Source organism: Malaya genurostris, chromosome 2 (assembly GCF_030247185.1).
Source record: "Malaya genurostris strain Urasoe2022 chromosome 2, Malgen_1.1, whole genome shotgun sequence".
Lineage (NCBI taxonomy): Eukaryota > Metazoa > Arthropoda > Insecta > Diptera > Culicidae > Malaya > Malaya genurostris.
Window position 1 is genome coordinate 146895906 of NC_080571.1, and position 13856 is coordinate 146909761.

The following is a 13856-nucleotide window of genomic DNA, read 5'->3' on the forward strand; positions in this document are numbered from 1 at the left end:
AAAGTATGAGCGTTTGATTTGATTTTCTACCTCCGTTACTCCACGGTGAGCACCTTCGTGTTCTTTTATTACGATAAGGTCCTGTCTGGTTTCGAGAGCTACATCTTCGACGATGTTTTGCGTGATTACGAAATGAATGTTAGAGTTAGAAAAGTTTGTTCTATAAACATTTTGTATTAGTTGTAGCATGTTCTCCGGAGCGAGGACTGCTGTTTGTCTTCCGTTAGTATATGTTTTAAAGTTTTGTGTTATGGATTCTAGGTTATGATTGGGTGAGCAAATTGTTATCCTTCTGAAATTCGGAAATGGGTGCTCTGTTAGTATGCTGTGGAAATTGGTTTGTTTGAATATGATTTGGTTCCTGTAGTTGTTAATTGGTCTCTCTGTGAAGTGAATGAAATAATCTTCTGATGACTCCGCGGAGTGAACTGTTTCGTCATCGGATTGGTTGGAGCTGTTGTTACTGGATGTGTTAACGTGTACTTCTAAGTTGCTATTGTCGTTTTCGATTTTTCGGCTTAAAGCGTCCGCTACGACGTTCGCTTTTCCGGGTTTGTAAGAGATGTCGAAATCGTAAGTGGCGAGTTCGAGGCGCCAACGGAGTACTTTTGAATTTTTGGTAGCTGTCTGGATGAATGTTAGCGGTTTATGATCTGTTACCAGTTTGAATTTATTTCCGTGTAGGTAAGGTTTAAATTTATCGACTGCCCACATTATTGCAAGTGCTTCCTTTTCGGTTGTTGAATAATTAATTTCAGTTTTATTCAATGTCCTGCTAGCGAAAGCAATTGGTTTTTCTACTTTGTCTTGTATTTGTGATAATACAGCACCAAGCGCATAGTTACTTGCGTCCGTGGTCAGGATAAATGGTAATTTGAAATCGGGATATGTTAAAATTTGGTCTGAAGTGATAATTTCTTTTAAGTTTTTGAATGCTTCTTGATATTCCGTGTTTTCGATGTCAACTATTCCTTTTGTTTTTAGACACTTAGAAAGTGGTTTCGTTATTTTAGAGTAGTCTTTGATAAATCTCCTATAGTATCCAGTCAGTCCAAGGAATTGTTTTATTTCCTTTTGATTCCTTGGGATTTGCCATTCTTGAATTTTTTTAACTTTTTCTGGGTTAGGTTTGATTCCTTCGGGTGTGATGATATGCCCAAGAAATTCTGTTTCTCTTTTAAGAAATTCGCACTTATCTAACTGAATCTTCAGGTTAAATTCAGAAAGGCGAGTTAATACTTTAGATACATTTTCAAGGTGATTCTGAAGGTTGTATCCTATGACAATAATATCGTCAAGGTATACGTAACAAATAACTCCAATATACCCAGATAGTACATTGTTCATCACCCGTTGAAAGGTAGCGGGGGCATTCTTAAGTCCAAACGGCATTCGGGTAAATTCAAAGTGACCCTGTGCTGTTGAAAATGCCGTTTTTTCCATATGATCAGGATCCATTTCGATTTGGTGGAAGCCTGATTTCAAATCGAGCGTTGTGAAGTATGTCGATTTGCCGAGATTGTCCAATATTTCTTCGATTTGCGGGATCGGAAATTTGTCGTCTATCGTTTTCTCATTGAGTTTGCGATAGTCGATTACAACTCTAATTTTTCGCTTTCCTGATGCGTCCATTTTCTTTGGGACGACCCAAACGGGAGAGGAGTATGGGCTGATACTATGTTGGATTATGCCGTGGTCTAATAATTCTTTAATCTGTTCTTCTACATCGTTTTTGAGAGCATGTGGATACCTGTATGATTTGGTGTACACTGGTTGATTATTATGAGTTAGAATTCTGTGTTTGATTGCGGTTGTGGATGTTAGTTTTTCATTAAATTTCAACAAGGTTCGTTGGTGTCTTAGGATCAGTTGAGTGAGTTGTTCTCTCTCGAATTTGGATAGATGATTTGTTCTGATGAGACCATCGATTGTGTCGATGGTGAGCTCTTCGTGTTCGGTTGTAGGAATTGGGCTTAATGTTTCGAAATTATTCACAAGAAGTTTCAACTTTTCGGCTCCGAAATCAGGGGTTGTTTTGCTGTTCGTTGTTATTAGAACAGTTGTTTTGTGGTTTCTAGCTTTATAAAGGCCTGGGCATATAGTTATGCTGTCAGATAATTTGGAAAAATTTGGTACGAACCAATCTCCGTTGTTGTCGGTAAGTAGGGTAATGATGTGGTTGTGGTTTTGAATTTTGTTTGGGTAGAATTTCTTGAATAATGTTTCAACGCCTGAAATCGTTATAGTACCTTTATGGTAATTAATTTGCGATTTCGTTTTGGCAAGGAACTCGGATCCTAGTAATCCGTCAAAGAAATCGTGGAATTTTAATTCGTAGTACGTTTGGGCGGGGAAACCTAGTCCAAGAAGATTGTATTTACCTTTCTTATTGACGCGATGGTGACCTGTAATGTTTTTAATTTTTGTTTCAGAAGTTTCTCTACAGTTTTTGAGAAGGCCTGGTTTGATGAGGTTTTTATTTGCTCCCGTGTCAATGAGCAACCTAATTGTTTCTTTATTTTCTTTATTGAAGCATTCTAAATAAGGGAGAAAATTCAAGTCGTTTGTGGTTCTAGCGTAACTAGTTGAAAATTTGTGTCGATTTCAGGATCTGAGTCGGATTCTGATTCTAATGAGGTGTCTTCTGCATCTGGGTCTGTACAAATTTCGTTATTGTGGATAGTGCGCTTGTTCAAAGTCAGCCTCGAGTTCGTTGATTTTGTGTCCATTGGTTCGACCGCGTTTTCTAATTTAGGCTGTTGGCTTTGGTTGGGTTGCTTTGAATAATAAGGTTTTGGTTGTGTTTGTTCGTTTTCTTGACTGGGTTTTCGTGAGAAATGAGATTCTGATTTGTATGTAGACTGTGAAGACGGATTCTGGGTCAAATTTCTGTTGGACTCATTAGATGAAAATTTGCACAGAAAAGCGTATGCGTTTTCGATGTTTTTTGGTTCTGCTGCCTGAACGTATCCGAAATAGGGTTTCTGAAGTCCGCTAATGTATGCTGCTAGACTATATTCGTCTATGAATTCATTAATGGCATCCCAATGATCATTGTATTTAACTTTCTGCTTAGCTAGTGATTTTATATTTTGAACTAGTTGTTTTGTTCGATGGTAGTGTTTTGTTATACTACCATCCATTTTGTTGTGCCAAAGTTGGCAATTATAGGTAGACAAGTCTTGTTTGTCTCCTAGCGCTGAAATAAGTAATTCTTTTATGCCTTGAAATGTGTTCGGGTTGCCATTGGTACATAGTACGTCTTTGGCGTGTCCTTCAATTTTGTTATTAACCGCAGTTAGATAAATTTGGAAAATTTCTGGAGAAACCAGAAGTTCGTAATTGTTAAGTGTTTTTTCAGCAGTTTCCAACCACCAATTTAACTGCTTTTTGTTGCCGTTGAATGTTGGCAGCATTTTGATAGGGTCAGGTATTCTAAACGGATCACCTGACGCTATTCTCGTATTACTGGCGACGGTGCCTTGGCTGGTCGATGCGCTGTTATTTAAGTGTATATCGTACATGTTTTGTTTCGCGGTGAGGTCGTTTATTGCCTGCATTATGCTTTGCATTTGCTGGGCAAGAACTTCTAAATGGTTTATTTGGGTTTGATTTTGCTCGTTCATGCTGAGACTTTCGACTGTCAGTGATAAATTATCAACTGGTACGTGGGAGTATTCGTTGGATTTTTCACTGTTGTCCGAATCGGAGCTGGATGTGTCTTCCAACAGTCCGAGTAGTTTTCGTGTCTTACTTAAAGCTTTGACTTTTGGCATGAAGTTTACCAAATTTGCCTTGTCACGTTAGTTTGTGTAATAAATGGAAAAACGAACTCTATCTTGTAGTGGTTCGAATTAATTTTACCGAGAACCGTCTATCTTGTAGTGCGGTATTCGGTTGCTGTATGACACCTCTTGAGTTATCACAAAGCGTTTGTTCGCGAATAAACGGGAGGAAGTTTTCTCGTGAACACTTCTTGAGAGATCTATCTTGTAGTGTCTCTTAAGGGCGTGGGTAAAAAATGTTACTATAATGCGATTTCAGTACTCACGATTTGGTTCCTGAGAGATCTATCTTGTAGTGTCTCTTAAGGGCGTGGGTAAAAAATGTTACTATAATACGATTTTAGTACTCACGATTTGGTTCCTTTGCTCAGTTGCTCCAATGGGTCGGCGGCGGTACTCACAAGTCGACCAGACGTTGACTTCTTGTCTGATGATGATGTTATTTTATTTCTTCTGTTGAAAAAATAAATATCGGGGTACACTTTAAGAAGATTTTCTCTTTTCTTCTTTAGCACTGTTGTCCACTTTCGCTTTTCACTAAACTCCGGACGGCTGCGCCATTAACGAGTCGTGGCTCGTGGGTTTAAAAAAAATATATTTTTATTCACATTTACTCTTAACTAATTACAAACGTCTTACTTCTACGCGTACACGAACTGTACTCTTCAACTGAAAACAATTAACTGACTCTGCTAAGCCCGATCATGGCTTTACCTGCGCTAACCTATTCTGCTGATGCACGCGTCTCATCGATATCCTGCTGATGTGGCGGTGGACTTCCGTTCTTCTTCCAGGGATCGTCGCTCGTCGTTGCTATGGTCGATCTGTCTAGTCAGCGTTTCTTGCTGTAGGCACCCGTGTGTTTCTGGTGTTGTTACTAATGAAGTTCTGTTGGGTCAGCAGTTATTATGGACGGGATCATATTGTAACTATATATCATTCGACTCAGCTCGACGAATTGAGCAAACGTATGTGTGTGTGAATGTAACAAAAATATGCACACACTTTTCTCAGAGATCGTTGAGCCGATTTTCACAATCAAAGATTCAAATGAAAGGTCTCATAGTCCCATAGCCTGCTATTGAATTTCATTCCGATCCGACTTCCGGTTCCAGAGATATAGGATGATATGTACCAAAAAAATAAAAAAATATGCACTAACTTTTTTCAGAGATGGCTGAACCGATTTTCACAAACTAAGATTCAAATAAAAGGTATTGTGGTCCAATAGTTTGCTATTGAATTTCATTTGAATGCGACTTCCGGTTCCGGAGTTATATGGTAATATGTGAAAAATTGAGAAAAAGTTTACACTCAATTATCTCTTGAACAACTCAACCGATTTTCGCAAACTAAATTTCAAATGAAAGGTCTTATAATACCCTGAAAATTTGAAGACCGTTTTATCTGGATCCGACTTCCTGTTCCGGAACTAAAGCGCGATAAGTGAAAAATTTCCATTTTTATTAGTATTTTTCCACGAACGATGGTTAAAAACAGGTACAAATCCCATACATTCTTCTAGTTTGCAGAGCTTGTTAGTTTGTGGACATGAAAACTTAATTCGGTACTACTGCTCCCCTCTTTTCCTGTTCCGATAGCAACGGAAGTGGAGAAGAAAAACTCCTAAAACTAAATTCACTTCGATTTCTCTGCGATGCTTGAACCGATTTTCACAAATCTTGATTTGAATTAAAGTTCCTACTGTCTTTAAAGCTACTGTGAAATTGTGGATCCGACTTCCGGTTCCGCAGTTACAGAGCGATGAGTGTCAAAGTTTTCATATCGTCATATAGAGTTGTTTTTGCGAATTACACGGTTATAAATATGATGTAATGAGTAATATGAGAAAGGCATTATTACACCACTAGGTGGATTAGAATAGGTTTTTTCAAAAGGCATGATCTAGTGCACAAATGCAGAAACGAATAAAACAGTTATTGATGTCCCCGCACTCGAAGAACAGAAAACTGTTCTTCAAATATAGAGTCAGAAAAATCTGACTCTGATAAAAATAGGGAAGGTACATCATTTGTCACTCCTCAACGTTCTGTTAAGAGGAAGAAGTCATCCCCCAAATGACCTAAAAAGGCATCTAAATTACACCTTCATGAAAAGATCCCCGTGTAAAATCTAAAAAGTAAAATTTCAAATCAAAAACTATGCCTCCTGGTTTTTCAAATCCACAAACCAACCCATGAACTAGCACAAAAAGAACAATAATCCAGAGGGCTCCGTTTCACAGCCACCAACAGGATTACTGAAGTTTTCAAAAATTGTAGAATGGATTCTCGCAGCATTTAATATTTCTGAACCCTTAAAGACCCACATAACGGCATTCCTCAGAATAGCTAGAACTTTTTTGAAGCAGTTATCAGCTCAATGGCAGATTCTCTCAGGGTTTGTATTATTATTATTATTATTGTAGGTATATTTCGCCTCGATTTTAACCGTTTGATCTTTCGCCGAGGGGTATGGTTATGTTGGGTAGCGGAGTGGTGGAGTGGAGGCCGGGGTATAAGGGGGAAGCATAATTTACATGTCATTTAACAGAGTTTGAATTTTGTAAATATAATTGAATGATTGAAGTGGGTTTCATTATTCCGGTCCGGTTTGGATGGCTTGTGTGGTTAACATGAAGCTGTAAATAGTTTTGCTACTGTCGGTGTTGGGTGAGATTTCAACTTATTATCCGGAAGAGTTTTTTGATATCCCGGTAGATGGCATCATTTGTACTGGGTTGTAGGGTAGATGGCAGGTGATATTCAGTCATCTAGGTTTTTGTCCTTGCTAAGTTTTTTGCAGTTCGAAAATTGTGTCTGATATTGTTGTTCGTGCCTGAGGCTGTTGGATGATGGATGTGGAATGTGCTGAGTAGGGTGGTTTTCGGTCCGAGCTGTTTCTTAGAACGTTGGCAAGTTGCTGATGACGTCGGGGTCCAGTGTTCGGTGAATGTTGGCCGCTGATGGTACTTCTTCAATATTAGATATGTTAGATACTGGCCATGGATTGGCTCTCTTTAACTCCCTTTTTCATCCATCTTTTTCGGAGTGTTTTTAACACACTTTTAATTATGAGGAAGAGAATTATTACCGATAGTAACACTATTATAATAGTGGTGGTCAACCACTGTCGTGCCAGTTGTTCCGTGTTGTCGTTTTGGCTTTGAATTATTGGTAAAAGGTGGTTACCCTGGACCTCCTCGGTGTTTTCTTCGCTTGACGAAAAGAAACCCATTCTGCTGGAGGTGTTATTTTGAACTGGCAAATCGGACGTGTGACGGTTCGTACGTGTGACGATTGTAGCGATTGATTATTACCGAGTCGGCAGTTTTTTTTTGGTGTCAGAGCCTTGGAATGTTGAGTTTGCTATTATTTTCTTTTAGGTAGACTCTGTTACGTTGGGTGTGTATTCTGTCAATGAATTGAGTGCCAGGTGGACAGGTGTCTATTTTGGACTGGTTGTTATTTTGAAGTATTGTATGTGCCGGGTTGCTGACTTATAGGTTGCTGCTGCTTCAGCATCTAGGTGGCCGGGTGACTGCATAGCTGCTTATTTCGATCCGTTTGGTATCATCTTCATGAAAAGGTGGGTATAGCATATTATTTGTGAGTGTTGGTTTTACAGATTTGCCTTCTATTTTTTAGGAGTTTAGAGGTTTTTGAGTAGATTTGCTTCCTGGAGGAAGTCGACCAGTGTCTGTTCCCTTTCGGGGTTATTGCTAAGGATGTCCCGAATGGAGTCGGGGAGGCCGTGTTTTCTTCGGAGTCCTTGAAATTCGGGGCAGAAAGTTAGTATGTGCTCCACGGATAGTCTGACGTTGCATATTAGACAGCGTGGTGGTTGACACTTTGAGATTGTGTGTGCGTGGGTGATTCTGGTATGGCCAGTTCGTAGTCGTGAAAGTGCCCGTTGTTCAACTCTATTGTTCATGTCGGTCCATTTTTTTGGTTCGCCTTTGATTTTTTGGGTGTGGTCGGGGGTGGATCTCCAGGTTCTAATGAAGTTGAGTGTGGCTTCGATGTGGAAATTATATGTAAGGTCTTAGGGTGGGACTATTCTGGTGCTATAGTGGTTGCTTGGTCTGCCTAGGGCGGCTTGCTGATCGGCTTCTTCGTTGCCTCGGAAGAGGAGTGCCTGGGTATCCAACAGAAGGTAGTGAATTCGTCGAGTTGATCTTCTATTCTTTGGATGAATGAATGTCGGGAGTTGCCCGCTTCAACAGCTGTTAAGGCTGCCAAGGAATCGGATAGGAACATGTTGAGTGTAGGCGGAAGTTGTGGTTGGAGGCATCGCTATAAGCTCCGGATCCTACTCGGCCGTTTAGTTTGGATCAGTCGGTATAGATTTGGTAATGATAGGGGTACTTATCTTTGATTAGATTATGGAAGTATGTACGAGCTATGTTCGGTTGTGAGCCTGTCCGAAGTAATCGGGTTAAACGGGTATCGATGCGGGGGTTCTTAGCAAACCACTCCCGCCGACGCATTAGGGAGATTTGGCAGTTTTGGGCATATCGGAGCCGTTAGCCGTTTTTTATTGTTTGTAGGAAGCCGAGGACCATCTTAAATATGGTTGTTTTAGTGTACCATAGAAAGAGAAGAACTCCTGATTCGACGCAAGCTGGATATGCCGGAGTGCTTGGAAGAAGGTTGCTAGCCAGCCGGATTGATCTATTGTATAGTGGGGTAAGCGTCTTTAGTAAACCTTCAAGGTTAAGGCAGGCGATTTCGGAGCCGTAGAAGATCCGGCTGTTGATTAGGGCCTTGCTGATGTTGATAGCTGTTCGTCGGTTCCATCGGGGGTGGCAGGAGCTTATTGTTTTGATAAACCGCAGCCGACTTTCGCAGTCTTTTCTAATGTTCTTGAGGTGGTCGTTGAAGACCAAGCTTTCGGTCGATCGTGATGCCGAGTATCTTGGGCAGGCGTCGAAAGGGTATGTTAATGTTGTCCAGATTAATTGGGTTTCCTGCAGCGACATGGTGAGAGTTGCAACAATGTGCAATAGTGCATTTCTGGGGTGCTATGGAGAATCCGACAGAGTTCGCCCATTGGCCGATTTTCTTTACCGCGGTTTGGATCTTCCTGCCAATGAATTTGAGGTTTTTTCCTGTTGAGACGAGAATTATGTCGTCGGCATAGACCAGTATGTGGAGTTTGCTTGTTATGTTTCGGAATGCAGGGTTCATTGCAATTAAACAGAGTGTGACAGCTAGTGCGGAGTCTTGGGGTACCCCGTTGGTTTCGGTGAAGGTTGATGATCGGTTTCCTCCTATGGTAACCTGGAGTTGACGATTTTGAAGATAGTTGCTGAGAAATGCACCCATGTTGCCGGTGATTCCGTCTTTAAGTAGAGTGCGCAGTATGCCTTTTCGCCATACAGTATTATAGGCTTTGGCTATGTCTAAGATGGCTATGTCGGCATGCAGGTTTTGGTCTTTTACATCGCGTAAAATCTGACCAAGGGTTTCCAGGTGGTCCTGTTTCTTTTCCTTGGCGGAAAGCGAATTGTCGTTGGTCGAGCAGTTTGTTAGTCTATGAAAAAGCTGACAGGCGGCGGTTTACCATTCTTTCCATAATTTTACCGATACATGGGAGAAGACTGATGGGACGGAAGTTTTTTACGGTTCTGTTTCCCTCGAGATTCTTGGGGATAGGGACGACTATGGCACTTTTCCAGTAATCGGGTAGTTCCCCGCGCTCCCATAGTGTGTTATAACACTTGAGAAGTGCTTTTTTAACCTCGAATGTGAGATGCTGTATGAGTGGGTAGCTGATATCGTCGCTTCCGGCTGATTGGCCGTGTGCTGATGCTAGTGTATGTTGGAGCGCGGAGCCAGAGAATGGTTGGTTGAACTGTTGTCCGGTGTCGGGGGGAAAGGTAGTTTTGATGAGCTCAAGTTTGGCTTTCTTGGTTAGGAAGGCAGGATGGAAGGCATTGTTGGCTAATAATGAGGCAAAGTGGGTGCCCATTTCCTCTGCCATTATGGAGGGGTCTATTGTGGTTGTGCCGTTAGGATTGAGGGTGGAGCCGGTGTGGCGGCGCTTGCCGTTTAGGGCGTTGACCCTTCTCCAAAGTTGGTTTATGTTGGATTCCTTCTAAGAATAGGGCCCAGCTTGATTAATTTGCCTCTCGGATTGCTTTCCTGGCTTGGTTCCTTTTAGTTCTAAATATCTGTTCCTTGTCCTGTCGGGTTGGGTTATTAATTTCGTTTTTTTTTGTAGTACCCGCAGTACCTTACGGCGGGCTTTGATGGCGTTGGCCACCTAGGGGCACCACCAGTGGATGGCTCGCCTCGCAGCTTTTGTGCCTGTTTTAGGTATGGTTTCGTGGGTGGCTTTGTTAATTATTAGGCCGAGCTGTGTGGGGGTTTACTCCCTGTTAAGTTCTATGTTGATTGATACGAGACGTTCGTATTCGGGCCAGTCCGCTCGTTCCGTGATCCATCGCGGTCGTCGTGTCGTGTCGGGTGTGTGTTGGTTATGGGAAGTGTTAATGGGAAAATGGTTACTGTTGGCAGGATAATCGTGGACCTCCCAAGAGCATAATCTGGCTACTGATGATGAAGCTATGGAGATGTCGATTGCTGATTCGGAGTTCGCGCGATTGAAGTTAATTCTGCCGTCGTTTAGTATTATTTCGTTGTGATCTTCGATAGTTTCAATTATTTGGTTCCCTCGTTGGTTGCTTTGGCGCGCTCCCCAACGTTCGTGGTGGGCGTTAACATCCCCCAGGATGAGTAATGGGGGATGAATTTCTTCGATTAGTTTGCTGAATTTGTGGTTTAAATTGGAAATGTTTCGTGGTAGGTAAATCGAGACGACCGTTATTTTAAACGGGTATGTGATCTGTCTAGCAACAGCGATCAGATCTGTCCGCAGTTGAATGGTGGTAGAAGGAATGTCCTTACGTATTCCAAGTCCGACGGTTTGATATATGTTCTCCCCGGTTTTAGCTTCCCATGTGTAATTGTGTCCGAGCCATGCAGTGGGGTCGGTGGAGTCGTAAAGGTGAGTTTCGTGTAAAGCCAGACAGATAGGATTGGTATTACTGATTATATTTGTAGATCACCTAGAGAGTTTCGTAACCCGTTAGTGTTCCATTGTAATGCAAGTGTTGTACGGTTTTGGATCATTTTTGTTTTGTTTTGTAGAGTTAGTTGATCTTGGTGCATATCTTTTGTTAGAGGGGTTAATATCGTAATGTCCTTTTATTGTCCTGGGATGGGGATGTGTCCATGTGCTTTGTGACTGGGTGTAGTTTCCAGTAATATGTTTCTTTAGTTTGGCCATCTCAGCAAGAATCTGCATGTTAATTTTTTTGGCTTTCTTGTAGCTCTTGTTTTAGTTTTTTTATTAGAGTGTCTTTGCTATTGACCAGTTGTGTGATCTTTGAGCGACATTGGTTTTTGAGTTCCTCCAAGTCTTTTTCCAATTTTTCTGATTTTTCGCGCCACTCCTTCGCCTCGTTGCTTGCTACATTAACGAAGGTTTGTTGTTTTGGCTTGTGTAGTTTCCCAGCTTCCGCATAGATGAGGTTATTGTCCATTTTAGTTTACACTATTTTTATTTCGGCGATGTAATTCGGACATTTTTTGTATCGAGCGGGGTGATTTTCGTTGCAATTTAAACATCTGCTGCTCTTTCTGCATGAATTTTTGCGAGAGTTCTCGTGTTCCTCGCAGTTCAAGCAGATCTCTTTCTGGTTGCATGTCTTGCTGCTGTGACCGAAGTGGCCACATCGCTAACATTGCAATGGAGCGGGATAGTACTGCCTTACTTCGGTGCGGATTAACCCGATGAAGAAGTTTTTCGGTAGTTTGATACCGGCGAATGACAGAATGAGTAGCGGGGTGTTGGTGAGTGTTCCATTAACAGTCTTAGTAATTCTCCGAACGTCAATAACGTTTTGAGTTTTTAATTCGGTTAGCAGTTCTGCCTCAGAGAGGTTGATAGTGTCGACGTCGTAGATTACACCATGGACTCTATTAAGGGTCGGGTGTGGTATGACCTCGACCGGGTAATCATTTCCGAGGCTTTGGAGAGTCCTCAGTCTTGTGTATACGTGCCTGGACGTTGTTTTTTAATATGTATTGTGTTCCTCGCGCCGTTTTTGTTGCACTCAGGAATTTTTTGTAGTCTGCCCCGATGACTTGTTGAATAATTTTTTAGATGCGGATGTATGCGGAGGAAGCACTGAATGGTGGTAAGGGGGGGGGGGGGTAATTATTGAGGAGTGGGCTCTGGGTTTGGTTTCTAGGATGTAGGTGTGGCTTAGTTTACTTACTGTCACTATTTGTATGAGTGGAAGCTGAGTCACTTAGCTCTAATTCTGGTGGCTAGCACGCTCGCACTTTGATGAGTCGGCACTGTCGCCTACACACTACAGTGAAGATTGCAGACGCGACGAAAAGCGGAGACCGACACTCGCACGTCCGATCGCCAGGAATGTAACACGAACAATGAGGGTTTGTATCATTTGATGGATAATTTATCATGATTCGCAAATGATTCTATCACTGTCCTGCAGTGGAATTGTCGAAGCTTCATGCCAAAACTTGATTCATTTATAGTTTTTTTTGCATAATCAAAAATGTGATGTATTTGCTTTGTGCGAAACATGGCTTACATCAAACATAGCTTTAAATTGAAATGAATTTATTATTACACGTCTCGATAGTGACCCTCCGTATTGCGGAGTGCTTTTAGGACTTAAGCAATGCTATTCCTTTTATAGATAAAACATTCCTTCTACTTCTAGTACAGAAGTTGTTGCTTGTCAAATAAACATTAAAGGAAAAGGCATTTGAATCGCTTCGGTTTATATTCCTCCAAGAGCACAAGTTTAACAGCGACAGCGTAATGAAATGGTTGAAACATTTCCTGCTCCACGATTGATTCTGGAAGATTTCCATTCGCACGGAATGTTGTGGGGTTCCGTTTGCAATGATAGCATGACGGTAATAAATAAGAAGTGTATCGAAAATAACCTATCCACAAATTTTTCTTTCAAATTATGACGATATTCTATTCAAACTAAAAATTGATCCTTTATTGTACGAGGTTAAATATGAGCATAATGGAAACCGGATTAAATTATTCCTTCACGAATGTTCGAACTTATGATCGAACGCTCTTCTTCAAGTTCCGGACAAGTGTTTCATCGCATTTTATGGCCGCTTGAGCTCAAATTTTCTGAACTCCTGCATGTGCCCAGCTGCCTTACTAGTCTTCTTGAAGACCCTCTTCACGATTGCCCAGTAACGTTCGATGGGTCGAAGCTGAGGTCAATTTGGTGAATTCACATTTTGTCGTGAATACGACTTACTTTATTATGGGGAGCCTTTTCAAAATTTACCCTCTGGGAGAGTGATAAGTTTTTGATCGTGAATATCTCTTGTTATACTTAACGAAACAACATACTTTTTTCTCCATGCTATCAGCAATATAATCAGGAATTTGTGATTAAATTTTCAAAAGTGTAAAAAATCCATAAATAACTCAAAATCTATTTTTTTCTCAAACTCTTGGAAACAACGAGGAAAACTCATCTCGTTTGCTTGTCTTTTTCGGACCAGGACGACGGTTTTGAGGTAGTCAGGCACATATCAGTTGCGGAGTTCTGCTGGCCGAGTGTAGTAGATAAATCTTGACCGAGAATTATTCATTTTTTCTAGTACGTTAGACGGTACTGGATATTGTGCTGATGTTATTCATCACCATAAGTAAAAATGAGGTGGTAAAAACTTGCTCAGGTGGTGCTCTTCTTCGCATTCAGACGTCGTGACTAGCAATAAACCAGCAGTAGTAGAGAACTGAATTTTTAGTTAAATTCAATAACTAACCTCAGAACCTAGATTCTGGTCCACCTGAATTCTGAAGTTGATTTTTATGTGGAACACATTTTTGTTTTCTATATATTAGAAACTCAAGAAAAATATGGTCAGGTTCTGAACAATTACAGCTCAGTCAATTTTGTATCAATTATTAATATTATGTCACCATTTGATTGGAAATATTTCTACGCATTGATTTGAATGTTCATAGCCATGTATTTTTAATTATATATCA